At 43.8% G+C, this 17,082-nt stretch overlaps 1 protein-coding gene across 3 annotated transcripts in view; it reads left to right on the top strand.

The window, feature by feature from the left end:
- PLAGL1 (PLAG1 like zinc finger 1) overlaps positions 1-17,082 on the top strand; it is a 64,741-nt gene that overhangs the window by 35,084 nt on the left and 12,575 nt on the right. For all 3 annotated transcript variants that reach the window (XM_081250821.1, XM_081250819.1, XM_081250820.1), the window contains exons 5-6: positions 2,851-2,882; positions 7,293-7,362. The gene's annotated coding sequence lies outside the window, so the exon portion shown is untranslated. The remainder of the gene's footprint in view (positions 1-2,850; positions 2,883-7,292; positions 7,363-17,082) is intronic.

Genomic DNA, 17,082 nt, shown 5'->3' with positions numbered 1-17,082 from the left:
CCAAATGTGCCAGAATCACTTCTGTATATCATTTGGGTGACTTCATGATACCTGTAAGACCAATTCATGCCAGGCCTATTTGTAGTTGTTTCCTCTAGTTAAATGTGACATTGCCATTAAAAGCAGAGCTAATAATATTATACTGCTTAAGAATTTAAAAATCTTTCAAATACATGACATACAAAGTTTTGAAGCAGGCAGGAAATAATTAGAAATTTCTTTTACAAGTATGTGTTAGAAAATGGAATTGTGTCATGATCCAAATTAAAGAAGGATGATTGAAGTGAACCAATAATCCATACTTTGTGTTATATGTATTGTATTCTGAAACAGGTTCTTAATATTTCCTAATTGTGACCTTACCCAGTGTATAAAATCATTCTTGATACTTATTAACAGGCCACATCTACTTTGTACATAAACTTCAGACTCTGCCCCAGTCACTGTGCCTCCGTGTGGACATATGTAATGCATAATCTTACAACAGCTCTGCCAGGTAGAGAGATGTAAGCATGAAGAGAAGTTAGGGAACTTGCTTAAGGTTACATACCTGGCAAGTAGCAGAGCCAGTGTTCTGACCTAGAGCCACGTGACTCCAAAGCCGGTGCTCTTTGCACTCCACCAGCCCATCTTTCTTGGACTGCATCCAGCAGAAGAGTATCATTTGGTTAACGTTTTTTAACTAACTGTAGGAACACAACCTAGTATTAAGTAGAGTATGCTTCTAGTAAAAGAATAAGGGAGAGTAAAACACATTATCATACCACCTTTAGGTAAGGAAAGTTACTATCCAAGAAATACCATTAATTTTTTTTTTTTTTTTACTTCCTTGACTCCCTGAACAAACAAAAAGTTGAAGTGAAGGCCATTGGGGATGAAGGGCGTTGGGGGGGTCATAATATAGGAGGGTGTTTAATAAATAAAGCACATCTCTCTATCAATGTGTTTAAAATAGTGCTAGGAGTTATGCGTGTTTATACTATGACAAAGTGTACTTTATTTGGGGAATAACTTAATTGATCCATTATGTGGCATTTACCAAGGTAATTTTTCCCTTTTTGTTTGAGCACAGGAATTAAAAGTGATTCATAAAACAGACGCGCACACACACAGTCAACGTGCAAATTAGAACCACATTAGGGTGATCATCATTTTTTGTTGTTTCCCTAAAATGGTTCCCGTTTGCTAGTTCCGATTCAGGGGAGCTTTAGAGCTCCCTGTCAACACTCAGTTTTACAGAGAAACTTCAGTGTTCAGTTATTGCTGTTCGTCTTTTGTGTGCACAGCTTTAAAAAACTGTTTTCTGTGTTTTTTCCTATGGAATTACTGATTTTCATGTATAGAATGGATAAATGCAGGAGCATAATCTGTCTGCTGTCTGAGGTCTCTTTCTATAACGCGAGCCCTTAGCGTATCGCTCTCCTGATTAAAAACTTTCAGTGGATCAGTCAGGACTGTTGGTTGCAACTGACGGAAATTAATGGGACCACTGAAGAATTCCAAACAGCCAAGTGAGGGGAGTGTATTTGCATGTTAGAAGAATCACTCTGACAGCAGCATTGTGATTAGAATGAAGGGATGAAGCGGAGCCAGTCTGAGAACAGAGACACTGAGGAACCAGTAGGGATCTCCGTGTCCAGTACGTAGAAATGACCCTTTACTGATAAGCTCTTTACTTGCCAGGCTAGTAGTAGTTTGAAGGAAGCCACATGGAAATTGAGTTCTGGCCAGTAGGGTGGGCCGGTCCCCATTGTCCAGCATACCCTCCACCGCCTCTAAGTTTTGGGGCACCACAGGTTGGAAGGTAGCCTCCGGCACATGGTTGCCCCTGTTGGATGGTGAGGGTTGGGGCTGAGCCCTGTGAGTGCTCATTGACTGCCCCCTCCTCTTTTCCATCTGGGCTCCCCCATCTGGTGTGAGAAGGGAAGCGAGCGTCAGCAGAGGCCAGACCCTTAGGAGAGGAGAGCGGCCCTGCGCTCTGGTTTTCCGGACCTCTATCTGCTTGCTCAACGCACCCTAACTTCCAAGTTCCCTGTCTGGGGTTTTTTTCTTGGGCACCATTTAATACCAAATACTCATTTTCCTAATAACTGAAGCGGGGGGGGGACTGTCTTGGCGCGCCCTGCCTCTGTGACGGGGCACTTGCCCCCCAGATAGCTCCTCCTCTCCCGGGTCCGTCTTCCCTCTGGACGCGCCCCACATGCCGGGCAGACTTAGTGGGTGCTTGTGCAGCAGGAAAATGGGGTCCCCTATTTGCTGATTCTTGTATGTCTGAAATTCTTCCAACCAGAGCTCCCTGTTCCAAAAGTTCTAATCTCGGCATACTGGCTGATACATCCTGGCTTATCTAGAATCCTCTCTGGTTTTCATCAGGGCCTTCATAAGCCTCATCCGAAGTCTCAGATATTCAGCCACAGAATTTAAATGGAATTTGTTTTGAGGACATGACTGACCTCAAAGTCCAAATCCCTGTAGACATTTGGTGTCACAAGGACCTACCATTACTGCAACATCTTTGAATCAACAAATTTGTCACATTTATATCATTTCTCCTCCCCGACACCACCCCAGTTTCCAGCACACTCTCATTTCCATCTTCTGGAAACCAACAGTTTCCAGAACTGTTGGAAACAGTTGGTTTCCAAACTGATGGAAACTCCGTCCAGGCAGCTGGTCTGGGAGGCACGTCCAGGCTCAGAAGCGGCAGTGTCCTGGGCCCCAAGATTCTAGCAGCACTGGCCTCTCTTTTCTCTTCCTAGTAGACTGCTGGTTTTTTCCTTTGGTTTTTAAGCAATTCAGAGTTTAAGATAAAGGCCTTAAAGATAACTTTCTCCGTCTCTCCCTTTCTAGGTATTTGCATAGGAATCAGAGGCGTTAATCTTGTGAGTAAACTCTTGACATCAGCACTTGTTTCCTTCCTTCCTTCTCTACCTGCCCCCGGGACTAAAGCACAGGACAGCTGCCAGGTCCCCAGCACCTTTGCAGAGTCCACACTCCTCTCTACAAGAGGAGGGGTGGTGGCATTTTTTGAAAAATAATCTGGCTCCCATTGTAGCAGTTGAAGCTAGTCTATAGCACAGATGCACATGAGTCTGTGATTCTTTGCACCTTACTCAGGCGCCCCTCACAGGTCTGAATCTCATTCCACGGTGTCAAGTATGCAGGAAGTACTCACTTTTGTATTCCCCATTCCTCCAGCCTAGAGAGAAATTTCATTGCAGTCATTTTTAGGTGTCTCCCTTTCCCCCATGGAGTGTGTCCTAGAATCTGGGGATTTCCCTGGCACCTGGTAGGTGAGGGCTGGTCTTTGGTATATGCCAGTGGGGTAGTGGTCTCTTGAAGCCCTGCCACTCTTGCCCCAGGCCTGGCCTCCCTGAGCACACCCGCAGCTGTCCTCTAGAGGGTTCTGCCCTGCCTTGGGGACAGAGCTGTGCCAGGGCCCCTTTTCCTTTCCAGCCCCAGGAGCTGGGGGTGGAGGGGACAGTGCCTTTTTCTCTCCCTCTTACCGCTCTCTGCTTCTCTCGACCCTGAAGTTGGGCAGAGTCTCCTCACTGGGTTTAAATGTTTAGAAAGACAGACTGCTTCTGCCGTCATCTGGGCTAAAATACAAGGAATTACAAAGCCTGCACCTGTTTTAAATGAGCTAGAAAGGATGTTGGGAGGACAAACGAAGTAAAATTCCAGAGTTGTCCTGCTGCACTGATTTGGAGGCTGTAATGAAGGCAAAACATCACCCAAACACTGGTAACTATGGAAATGAAGAGAAGGAAACAGATTTGAGAGACAATAAGCTCGAAGAATCTGTGTAGCTTAGTCAGTGAGTAAAATCTAGTTTGCCTCCAGAGTTTCTAACTTTGGAGCAGCTGGGGAGCAACACAGTGAAGAGACTATTAATAATGCGGACTTTCAAATCCCACACTCTGGATGCAAAGCCCGGCTCAGCTGCTTGCTGATTGTGTGACCATGGGCAAATTGGCATCACTCCTAAGCCTCAGTTTCCCCATAAATAAGATGAGGTTAATGCTTCCTCCGCGTATGGTTGGTTGTTTGGAGCATTAAGTAAAGTGCTTAAAACAGTGGCCGTGACCTGGTGAGCATCCAGTAAATGTTAGCTCTTATCACTTAGTGGTGCCAGTGGCTAAAATCGCTGATGCTGGAGGAGCAAGCCTGGCGGGTTAGCCGTGTGGAGCCCCTGCTTTAGTATAGGTGACCTTCAGGGGCACTGATGATATCTAAGCTGAGAGGTGCAGGAGGAAGGTAGATGGATTCGCCTGAAATTTGAAAGGAGTTCAGGATTGAAGATAGAGATTTGGGAGGTCTGTGACCCCAAGGAGTAGTTGAAACCCTGGGTGGTGACTGAAGTCCCCCAGGGATTGTGTGAGAAGGTAGAGGGCTGGGTGCCTGGCCCACAGATCTGTTCAAACTCTGAGTGACCCTTTCACAACACGCTCCTCCGTGTTGTCTTCAAAACGACTCCATTGCTGTGAAATGAATAGGAATGTCCTGTATACGGTCTCCACTTCAGAGGTATAATCTCAGTCGCGGTGATCCAGCTCCCCAAAGTAAGACTTAGTTGCCTGTAATCTGCCAAATCGGGTGGGCTCCTTTCCGTCTGGAATTACAGTCCTTAGAAAATAAAAAACTTATCTGGGAGGCTTTTCGAAAACAGGCCCTGCACATCCTCAACCCAGAGGAGTCTTTCGCTGGAAGCCGAGGCAGGCCTCCCGGCGTCAAGGCTTGCCCAGTTCTTTCCCACTCAAATCACTTGAAATAAAAAAGTCAGTTTGAAGAATTTACTTAAGCAAAATCAGGAGTAGCTCCAAGTGAATGAGCTGAAACTGGAGGGAAATCCCTTTGTTCAATTCGGGTTTCAGTGAACGCTCAGCAGGCAGCTAAACCAGTTCATTAACAGAGAAAAAGACGTGTTTCTCAAAGCGGCTCTCAGAAGCTAAAGCTTAGAAAAACAGATTGTGACAGCCGAAATGCATTCTAGAAATCGTAACGCTCTAGATTCAGGAAACTTTAGTTTTCGTCATCACTGAATAAACAAATCACTTCCCCCTAAATATCTCCCCTTTATTTAAGACAATTCCCTCTAACTGATCTGTTTACCGTGCACCAATCCTCGTTCCTAGAAAAATGTGATTTTTCTTGCTACTCTGAAGCTCAGAAACAAGTATATCTAGAAGTGTTTAACGGTATTGGGTCATTTTAAAAAACCGTATTCTTTACAAAAAAAAAATAATAGAATTGACATATTAAAACCTTTTTTCTGTGATTTTTGAAATCCAAATTCTGACCTGAAAAACAACAGTCTGCAAGTAGCATCCTGTCAAATGTAGATGTGTTATTTTTCCTAACTGCCTCTGCTCTGCTTTATTAAATTGTTGTAGACTGCACATGATTTTTCCCCTGGGGCCACGCATGCTTTCAGGTTCTCTGTTGCATTGTTAACTATTTAAGCATTAAACTGGGGCTGAGATGGCAGGTGGGAAAGGCCGAGGGACTTGATCTCCTCCCTGCCAGAGTTCTCCGCTTTCACTAGTGCTGCTTACATTGAACGGCTTAAGAATAAGCTCCTGTGTGAGCCCTCGGAGGCCAAGGAGGATTGTTGAATTCAGAAAGGAATCTCTTTCTTTTAGTGATAATTTGAATATTTTGACAATGAAGCTAAGCTACTCCACTGCCTGGTTTGCGTACTTCACGTCATGTGCACCCTTTCTAGTGAAGCAGAAGAGAGCCTCTGCCTCTCCTCATAAAGTCATAAATCGGTATTGTCCATTGATGAGATGGGTAGGAGCGGAGGAGGAATCATCCAGAAGAATTGTACTCTCTTGCTTTAATGTGTTTTACAGCCCTTAAAAAAATTAATATAGGCCTTTGGAGACCACCCGATTAAACCACCACAATAAAGGATGAGTATTTTGAGAAGAGAGATGGACCATGAGGATAATTTGAGAAGTGTTTATGCATGCAAAGCAAGGAATACGTTTAAAACAAATACTCTGGATGATTCAGAGAACCTACTCACCTCCAGTTTTTTCCCTAAGTTGTGGTGGATTATTTTTAAACTTTAGTTGTCTGAAAATGGCCTTAATTTTCCTGTTTAATAACTTATGTGATTCAAAATAAATGGACATAGCCTTTTTGAGCAAATTAAGAGAAGAAAACAGGCGACCAGGTGAATAAATCGCTTAGGTGAGATATAATTGGCTGTTACATAATAGATTTACCTTTGTACTGGTAAAGAGAATCCCGAAAAGCTTCCCCCCAAGAGGATCGACTGGTTAGAATAGTCTTAGTTGGAAGAAGCCAACTTTTATCATTGATTGGTGAACAGGGATACCCTTTTCCAAATGCTCACCAGGGATCAGTGGTGCGAAGCTGGTTGTAGACCTTTCTGGAGACTTGGTGAAAACATAAGTTCCCAGGGCCCCAGCAATGCTGTCAGTCAGTGTTAGTTTGTACTGTAGCCTAGGAATCTGTATTTTTAAAAGATTGCCCTGGTAATTCTAACGTATAGCCAGGTTTGGTAACTGCAGAATTGTATATGCAAATTGGAGACTTCAGCCTTTTCACCCTCCACAGTTGATAAATCTATATGAAGATATGAAGCTTTTTATGTGAAGCTTTTGTTGAAAATGAATGTCTACTGGTTATTGCTGATTTTTTTCAGTTCATAATTTGTTTTAGGTTCTGTTATTACATAGATTTGCATACCTGTTTTACGGTATTCTAATACTGTTGGTTTTTTTTAAATGCCATTTCCTCTGAGTTCTATTTTGAATATTTTATGTAAGCAAGTTCATGGTTGTTGTTGTTTTTTTTCTACTTGCAGAAAGCAGGGGAAAACATGAGGGTTTTTCTAATCCAGTTGCAAGTAGGACAAAGGATATAATATAAATACTTAAAGATCTTCTTGGGCAAGATTACATGAGACGTTGAAAACCTTTTAAGTTACAACATTATGAACTTCAGCACACCTTTTAAATATATCAGATGATCTAAATGCTACAGACTTTTGCCATATGGTGTATCTGAGACATTTTAAAAGTAAGGGTGGTGGGTCTATTGAAGTATTATACTGTAGGATTTTAACATCTGAACTTGATCTATCATCTATTAAAATGCCTGAAAAGCAGGAGAAAATCTCCTCCACACATTAGCAGTTGTGTATGTGTTTGTGCTCTTGAAGTGAGCAAGCTCAAGTTGCCACGTAAGCGGGGGTGGGGGGCAGGGGGAGTGTTTTTCTAGCTTCGTTCACTTAAGGTGTGCAAGATCTCTTCTTACAGGTTTGAAGCCTCAAACTTCTGAGAGGTCTCCCTGACTGCCTTCGAGCTGATGTTTCCTGTTGCCAAGTAGGTACGCAAGCAATGATTGCTTTAAAAAATTACTTCTATCTGAGCATGTTTATTAGTAATTGCTTGTAAACACATAGTAAAAGAGGTCAAGGACATGCAGGAGGTTCAAGGCACTTCAAAATGGCTCTGGTAGAGATGAGCTGCATTTCCCCCTCAAACTGTGAAATACCTTAGAACAGAATTCTTTTAACCTTTTCTTTTTAAAAAGCAAATTAGTATCCTCTGTGTTTCGGGGAATCAGATCCTGCAGTTAGCAACTTCTCATATCCTCTGCCTTCCCCACACACAGCCCCCGTAATACCTGCAGATCTCTGGAATTTTCTGCTGACAACGCCCGTCAGTTCAGAAGCTTTAAAGCTGCCCTATCTTCACTCCTCACTTGTGTACATAAGAAGATGTGTAAAGGTTGCCTCCCGTTTGTGGAAGATGTTGACTGATAAGCCTGAGGAAGATGCTGGTCACGTACCAGTTGCACTAGGGAGTCCAGCTACAGCTTCCAAGGCTTTGTTTGGAAATACTGCCGTAAAAGCTACTGCTGAAGTCCGCTTCTGTGTAGACAGCTTAGCCGGGGAGGATGGCAAGGTGGGAGTGGAGAGTGTTTGGTTTAGCTCAGAACATCCGGGTTTGGCCTCTGGTCACCACTGTCGTCATCAGTCATGACATTAGTGGGAGCTAACAGTCTTAGAAGTTAACACTGTGCATTAGGCTTTGCTTAGTACAGTGTGTTACCTGCAGTATCTTTTTATTAGTCAGTGCCTATGGGCAAAGGACTGAGGTGTCTGGACCTCAGTTTCCTCATCTGTTAGATGGGGATAAAGATGCCTTTCTAGCCTGTCTCACAGGGCTGTCAGATGGGCATTAGTAGACAAAGTAGCATGAGAGGACTTTATGAGTTCAACTGAAATGTAATATTGTTTTACTAAAGGTTATTTTGGCTCCATTTGAAATAGAATATTCTTACTAAATAATATTTTGATTTCTTGGCCAGAAATTGAAATTCATCCCAACGTGGCCAGCATATCTACTAGGAACTGAGAAAGGCACTGGCAGTTCTCATTAGGGGTGGGTGTGGGGGGTGGGAGTGTCTCGCCCTTGTATCTTCTGGTCACTGTCTGATTGACATTGGAAGACCGTGCGTGACAACTGGTAAGATCCTGGAATGTGACTGCCAAGTATTGGGTGGTGAGTCTGTGGGCTGAAGACAGGTAGGGGGTGGCGAACACCCCAGGCCCTGTGTGTCTCTGGAGCTTAGCGGGACAAGCTCAGGCAAAATGGACAGGGCAATCGCCAGGCAAGCCGGGAAGGAGGAACAACATGAGGCATCGCTATAGGCTACTGGGAAGGAGCAGCAAGCATGCGGCAGCGGGAAATTGGGGCTTATTGTAAGCAAGGTGCCCGGCCTCCAGGGCGACCGGAGCACAGGACGGCACATTGAAGCCCCTGCGGATGGGCTGTGGATGGACCACACATGTGGATTGCGAGGACAGCTACTTAGAGAGGTTCACATTCCTCCCATTGAACTGGCTATGATTGTAATGGTTTGTTAAACAAACAAAGAACCTAAAGCTGTGAATGAGGGAGAGAAAAGACTTAAGGTGAAAAGGAGGGGAGGCCCTGCTTGCTAGTGTTCCACTCTTTTTAAGCCCCCCCCTTCCTTGACATTCCTTTCTCCCTTTCAGAGAAGACAGTGCAGTAACTTGGAAAAGTTGCCTTGTCTCTCCAGTGCCATTTCCTTTTAAACTGGAAACAGGATGAAATAAAATGTTTGTCACCTTACCAAGACAAAAATGAAAAACTGGGGTCCTCTTAAAGGACTAGTGATAAATATTTTTATATTTCTAACCAGGTATTTCTGGGTGAACAGTTTGCTTGGCATCCTTTGAATTTATCGGAGGTGCCGTGGAAAGGCCAAGAGAAGATTTTCAGTCAAGCACTGGATAGTAGCTTTGTCCCGTAAATAACACATGTGGCCGCAGAGGTGGGCAGACCTCTGCTTCTGGAGGAAGGGGTGTGAGCTTTGGAGTGGGCACAGCAATTTCACTTTTCTCTCTGAACTGTGTACACAGTTTATAGTCAAGTGAGTTCCGGATGTTCATCCATTGAAAAAGCTTGGAAAAAAAAAGTGTAAATTGTTTTTTGAAACTGCCAATTACATCTGTGTCCATTCAGTTAATCAGATTAGGTCTCAGGCCCTCCTTGTGGGAAAAAAAAGGAACCATTTAGAGGTTTCAGAACAGTACTTTTAAATCTGCTGTTCCCGCAGGGTAATGAAGTTATCCATGGGGGAGGGATTAGTGATTACGTGTAACTTTTTTCTTGTGGACAGCAGTCAGTTGATACGGCGCCCTCACTTTCCCTGGCTCCCAGATCCCCCCTCCTGGCGCGTCGGAGCCCTTGTGTTCAGGGCACTGCCTTCTTTGCAGGCCCGTCTCCTGCTGTCCCTCTTCTGCTCACACCTGCCTTCCAGCCAAACTAGAGCACATGGTCCATGCTGCCCTGTGTTGCTTCATGCCTCTGTGCTTTTACATGGTCTCCCCTCTGCCTGAAGGAGACCTACTCCCTTTTGTCCACCTGGTTCGCTCCTAAACTCAGCCCAAGTAGTCATTATAAAAATTTAGAAGGTACGGATACTCAAAGAGGAAAAACAAAGAAAGTCATCTCTAATTCAGCCCCCTAGCGACCCTTCGCTGACATACTGTTATCTGCACTTTCAGCCCTTTTTCTATTTATTTAGGCGTTTTTTTTTAAGGATGAAACAGTCCACCCAAGTCTTGAGCATCCTTTCCCGATCTCATGTAGCTTTTGAGGTTCCGTCAAGAGATTTTAACTCGGGCGTCTGGCTTCCCGTCACCCATGTGACTAGTGAGCTTTTCTTATTTCTTTTCTCAGTGTGAGCCTTTGCCCTCACACACTTCCTGGGAAGGAATCAGGCTTTTCTTTTCCCTAGAATGGTAACCGTATTAGGACAATAGGCCCTGCCGATAATTAGGTAAGTTTTGGTTCCTCTGTGCCCTGCTCTTAGAGTTCCAGGAAAAGAGATCACCGCTGTCAGCTATAGAAACACATCGTAAAGGGCATAAAGGCGAGTAGCCGAGGATTTGTTGGGAGGGGGGAGGGGGATATATTTCCAGCTGTCACAAAGGAGTAGTCCCTGCCGCTGACTTTAATGACTAGGAAATCTTCTCCTAACACCAAAGGCTCTTGTCTGGATTTCGGGTCCGTGCTCCACCCCACCCCACCCCCTGCCATGCTACCTAGAGTTCATTAACAGTCTTCCTGACACATTCCGTCCCATCTCAGCTCGAGAACCAGTCCTGGGCCTCACACTTGCCTCTCTGGATGCACTTACCTATTTTGCTTGCTTGTAGACCTTTGTCTGTTTCTTCCTAAATGTTAATATCTAAGAACACCGTGTATGAGGTGGGGCGAGGAGGAGTGGGGAGGATTTAAGAACCTGTAAAGGTGTTTCCTTCCCTCCTCTCTGCCTGATGGATGTTATGCCGAGTGACCGGTCCCGCAGAGGTGCTTTGGCCCTGTCTGGGGAGTCCCGAGCTGTGTAAGCCCCCTGCTTCCGCTCCATACAGGTGCGGGAGGGAGTGGTGTCATAACAGGATGGTTTCAGATGACGCCTCCGTGGTGATGGAGCCTGGCTCCTGGTCAGCGGTCCTCTTTTGCCGTCAGTAGTTTGCTTTCTCTCAGTCTTCTGTGGCTCATCGAGGCTCCTATTCCTGGGCGTCTGCCTTTTCCAGTGCTTCCTCCCATCGCAGTCAAGACAGAGTTTTATGGGCGTTCTCTCTCTGCTTCTACCTCTTTCTTCTCTCCGCACCTCCGTGTAGGCCTGGAGTGGCCAGTCTTGACAAAATCAGTTACATGTTATCTTCGATGTGCTAAACACAGTATAATAATAAAAGGCTCCCATCTGTAAAAAAAAAAAAAAAAAAGCCCACTTCTTCCCGTAGAGTGGGCAACCAAACAGGATCTTTGATCTATTAGGGTCTTGTTTTGTATTATCACCATCTAGAAATTATTTTGCAACATCTTATCAAGTTTTTTAAAAATGCAAACTTAATTCTCATTTTGCTTATTTTTATCACCACAGACTTGTCACTACACTACCTTACCTAAGAGGAACTGAGGGAATTGAGGTAGAAGGCTTCTCTGTCCTTAGAGCCTCCAAGAGGGACATGCCACCACACGCCCACTTCCATCTGGCTCCACAGTGCAGACTAGGTCCCCTAAGGGAGGACCAGTCTAGCTGCGGCCTGCTGTAAAGAAAACAAATCCCTCCCCAGCCCAGGCCACCCCCCTGTACCAGACCACTTGGGGAGGACAGGCACTGGTGATCAAGGTTGATCATGCGCCCTTCCTGATGATCTGAAGCCACCCACATACACAGAGCCCAGAGTAATTTATAAAGTCACTTACAGAAGTCAGATTCAGAATGGTATCCACTTCCCTGCAGGCAAGGGTATTATTCGCTATTATTTAGTCTGGGAGATGACCTCTGGGCCTCCTCCATGTGGAAGTCTCCTGGCTGGCCTCAATGCCCGTTAGGCACCATTAAATTCAATACATCTAAAACTGAACTCTGAACTCCTGTGTTTTGCTAGGTTTTTCTTCTGGGGCTTGACATTTCTTTCCCTCTCCACCGTCACTGTCCCCCGTTTCCTCTACCATTTTCTAAGTCGTAATTTAACTACAGTAGTCCCTCCTTATCTGAGATTTCACTTTCCGTGGTTTCAGTTACCCACGGTCAACCTCGGTGCAAAAATATTAAATGGAAAATTCCAGAAATAAACAATTCATAAATTTTAAATTGTGCACCATTCTGAGTGGCATGATGAAATCTCATGGCAGCCTGTTCCATCCTACCCGGGACGTGAGTCATCCCTTCATCCAGCATATCCTGCCTGTTGGTCCCTTAGTAGCTGGCTCAGTTGTCAGACCCACTGTCGGTATCACAGTGCATGTGGTCACGTAACCCTTATTTTACTTAATAAGCACAAGACTGGCGATGCTGTCAATTTGGATGAGCCGAAGAGAAGCCGTAAAGTGCTTCCTTTAAGTGAAAAGATGAAACTTACCAACTTAATAAGGAGAAAAATCATATGTCGAGGTTGCTAAGCTCTATAGTAAGAAGGAATCTTCTATCTGTGAAATTGTGCAGAAGGAAAGAGAAATTTGTGCTAGTTTTGCTGTCTCACCTCAAACCGCAAATGTTACGGCCACGGTTCGTGATGAGCGCTTAGTTGAGGCGCGGAAAAGGCATTAAATTTGTACAATAAGATATTTTGGAAAAGATATTTTCAGAGAGAGAGAGAAACCACATTCATATAACTTTTATTATAGTGTTTGAAATAATTGTTCTATTTTGTTCTTGTTGTTAATCTCTGGCTGTGCCTAATTTCTAAATTAAGCTTTATCCTAAGCATGCATGTGTAGGAAAAGACATAGCGTATGTACAATTTGGTAATACCTGTGGTTTCAGGCATCCGCTGGGGGTCTTGGAACATATTCGCTGTGGATAAGGGGCGCCTACTGTAGTGGGCTCCTGGGATCCCTGCCCCTTGTAGTTTGCCTCCTCTTGGTCTTCTGTGGCTCTTTGAGGCTTAGATTCCTGCGCTTATTATGCCTTTTCCATCACTCAGCAGGAATGCCTCCAACTCCTGTTGAGACAGTGTTTTGTTGGCATTTTTCTACCTGTTTCTACTTCTCTCCCCACCTCACTCCACCTCCACATAAACGCAGAGTTAGTGGCTACCCTTGACTAAACATGTTAGTCAGCCTGCTAAAATATTACAACAAAAAGCCCACCTTCTCCTAGTGCAGTAGAGCAATACATCACTGGCGCTTTATGATTTGGTCTGTCTCTCTCCAGCCTGTTTGTCCATGGTACCCCCAGGTTTACATCCATATCCAGTCATACTGAAGTACTTATTTTCAAGTACCCTGTGTTGATTCATTCCCTTGGCCTGCAATAGACCACCTCCCCCTTGAACACCAGGTAAACTTGCTGGCTCAGCTTAAACTTTGGCTTCTCCATGAAACCTCTCCTGATCTCCCAAGCAAGAGATGATTATTCCTTCGACAACCATGTTTCTTATCCATCTTGAGTTTCAATGATTGTTTTCACTTTTTTTCATGCATAAGCCTTTATAGAGCAATTTAATTGCATCGTATCTTAGTTCTTAAGGAAGAGCGTCTTAGGATGTACCTGTCCTGACTCCAGGCTTGTATACTACCTCTTTCCCTTCCACTGGGCATTACTTGGTTTTGCCTTTCTAATTTTTGCCAATCTAGTCGGGGAGGGGGGTGTTAAGAAATAAAACAAAAAGTGTCAGATATGGTAAGTGCATGACACAAAGGAAAAAAAAAAAAGAGGCAGGGTATGGAGGCATAAGGAGTGCCAGGGATAGGGGTGGGGATTAAATAAATTAACCAGGATTGAAGTTTTGCCAGTCAAGAAGGGGGAAGGCCCACAGAGTAAAATGTACATGGGAAGTGATTTTAATGATGGACCAAGAGATCTAACCTGGATAAAACTGTACATGTTTTCATTTGTTTATTGGCTACATGGGTTTCCCCTTCTGTGAAATACCTTTTTATTTTTTTGTTCTTGCCTAAAGGTTTAAAGTTTTGTTTTAAACATTAAGCCTGTAATCTGTCTGGAATTAATTTCCTATATGATGTATGGTAGGAATCCAGTTTCTTTATTTTCCATATGGATAACCAATTATTAAGTAGTCCATTCTTTCCCCAATGATTGCAGCGCCAGCCCTGTCGTATATTAAGTTGCCATACAAAAGTGGGTCTGTTTCTCGGCTATTCATTCTACTCCATTGGTCCACTTGTCTAATCCTATGCCTATATCATACTGCGTTAATTACTGTAGCTTTTTTTTTTTTTTTTTTTTGCGGTACGCGGGCCTCTCACTGTTATGGCCTCTCCCGCTGCGGAGCACAGGTTCCGGGCGCGCAGGCTCAGCGGCCATGGCTCACGGGCCCAGCCGCTCCGCGGCATGTGGGATCTTCCCGGACCGGGGCACGAACCCGTGTCCCCTGCATCGGCAGGTGGACTATCAACCACTGCGCCACCAGGGAAGCCCTGTAGCTTTTTTAAATAAAAGTTTTAATCTGTTATCTTTTACCTTTTCTTCTTTGGTCTGTTTTTATGATGATGAGAATAAGCCAGTTGAGTGGAGAAAGTCTTGGCTATTCTTGACTTTTCCTCTTCCATATAAAATTTTAGAATGATCTTGTCAAGTTCCAACAAAGAACCTTGTTGAATTTTTATTAGAACTTCAGTGAATCAGTATATTAATATGAAGAGAACTGCCAATATTACAGTAATTCTATCTGTATTTCCCTATTCATGAACATGGTATATTTCTCATTTAGGTTTTCTTTTGTCTTTCAGTATAGTTTTATAGTTTCTCCACAAATATCTTGTTTGTCTTTGGTTAGATTTATTCCTAGCTATCTTTGCTTTGTGGCTAATTAATTTTAAATTATATTTCTGTTTGCTGGCATTTAAAAATACAGTCGATTTTGTATTTTGATTTTTGTAACTAAATACCTTGTCAGATTTTCTAATTCTCATATTCTATGTGTGGATTCTTTGGAGTTTTCTATATAGTCATCTGTGAATGGCAAAAGATTTGTCCCATTCTAATTTTAAGTGTTTTTATTGCTTTATTGTTTCGACCACAACTTCTAGTACAAATGTTTAATAAGAAACAGTGATAATAGGCACCTTTCTCATATGACAAAGATAGTAAACCGTCTCATTAACTTAAAAATTATCTCCTCTTTCCTGTTTCTTAGTCTAATGATGAACATTTTAACAATTTAACCTATGGATGGTCTACAGTTAATTAGTCTCTGGGTTATAAAAGGTTGCTTCATGGTGCTAATCACTAGTGAGCATTAGGACTAACAAAGATGTAAAAATAGCAAGGACCCTCAAAAGGAGCCACATTGGCAAACATAAAGGTGCCTAAGAGTCATCAGGGGAGTTTATTAAAATTGCAGATTCTCAGATGCTCCCCCAGCAAGTTTGACTCAAATGCCTGCCCCCGGGGTCTTGCACTTGTCACTGTCCTTGTTGTTGTTGTTGTTGTTTGTTGTTTTCTGTTTTTAAACTCCGGTTCCTTTGGGGATATCTCTGTTCTCTCTAGGATATTAGTGATAGTTGTTTCTGAAGTTTTCTCCATACAGTTTTTTTTCTTCTTCATTATCCTAGCTGCTTTTTTCTGTTTGTTCTATGTCGGTTTTTCCTAATAGATGCTTGCTTCTGATTTCTGGTGATCCTTGGAGGCCTACTGACTTGTGAGTGGAGCCATAGAAAAGCTGATGGAAGCTTTGTGTGCTTAGATAGGGCTTGTCAACAAGGGCTTCCTTGTAGGGGAATATGGGTAAACCCTTCAGGACTGCCATTTGTCCTTGTCGTTAGCTCTTTTCTCTTGGGCTAGTCAGCTTTCCCAGAGAAGACTCTTTCAGTCTCCTGTCCTGGAGAGTATAATAGGCCTGGTTGCCTTTGTTCTGATAGGCGAATAGGGGAAGTATGCAAACTTCTACTTAATTCACCCTGTTTCAGCATAGTACCCCCTTCTCATACCCTCTTTCGGGAGGGGGTCAGAGGGCTGAATGCACTGACAGACTTTAAACCGCTCTCTCTGTTTCTATCCCCACTCTGTCCCCACTTCCAGAAGTACCTAGTGCCCAACTTTGAGAGTTTTGATGGGTTCTGCAGGGTGAATCAGGTTGCTTCATAGCTTTTCATTACTGGCTTAGAATTCCGCTTTCTTAGGACGGCTAAGTCAGTTACTGCTTGTTTACCTGCTTTCCAGCTTCCAAAAGTTTGTTGCAGTTTTCTCCTTTCCTGTTATCTTAGGTTGTGTTTTTGAAAAAATCTCATTAATACTGTTTTAGTAGGGTTTCGGGAGAGACTGGGGCTACATACTTTTATTCAATTTACCATCTTTAACTAGATATTACTCATACTGTTTGTGAATAGAAGGTTAGCACCCCGTCCTTTTTCATTTTTTCTAAGTCTAATGCATAGATTTGGTGTTCTAAAGCTGTGGTGTAATTTTCTCTCTAGGTATTAGGTAAACAGTTCACTTTGGCTTTCTTGCTTATCTTCAGCCTTGTTTCTAAGAAAATAAGAGCTTAGTCACTGGGTTAACAAAATAAAGCCTCTCAAGGTGACAGTTTAAAAGAGTCAGTAGGCTGCAAACCTGATTGCTTGGCAGGCTGGGGAGGCAGGGGCTTGCTGTGCATGGCGCCCCCCAGAGCAGAACTGGGGGCGGGCAGCCGATGCCTCCCACCACTGAAAGCAAATTGTTTCAAACATATTAAAGTGGAGATGTCTACCCGGTGTTGAATAAATAGTTCCGGAGGGCACACAGAAGAACCCTTTGTGGAAGCAGTTTCTCACCAAACCGATCTTCCCTTTCTAATTGAGCCGTGGTTTTCAATGCTCTGTTTTATCTCCACCACGACCACCTTAGCCCAAGCCCCTACGGGCTCACCTGGACTGTTCCAGTTGCTTTCTTGGTGGAGTCCCCGATTCACCATCTCACCATGTGGAAAAGGAGCTCATTCCTCTGCCTGCGAGTGAGAAGGAAAGTAGGAGTTGGCCAGGTAGACAAGGGGTGGCGGGATAGTCCAGGAAGGAGCATAGCATAGTGTGGAAAACACAGAAGCGTGAGAGAAGGTGG

This window comes from Mesoplodon bidens, assembly GCF_964165515.1.
Source record: "Mesoplodon bidens genome assembly, chromosome: 12".
Taxonomy (NCBI): domain Eukaryota; kingdom Metazoa; phylum Chordata; class Mammalia; order Artiodactyla; family Ziphiidae; genus Mesoplodon; species Mesoplodon bidens.
Note: the sequence above shows the minus strand (reverse complement) of the source record. Positions and strands in the feature narration are given on the sequence as shown.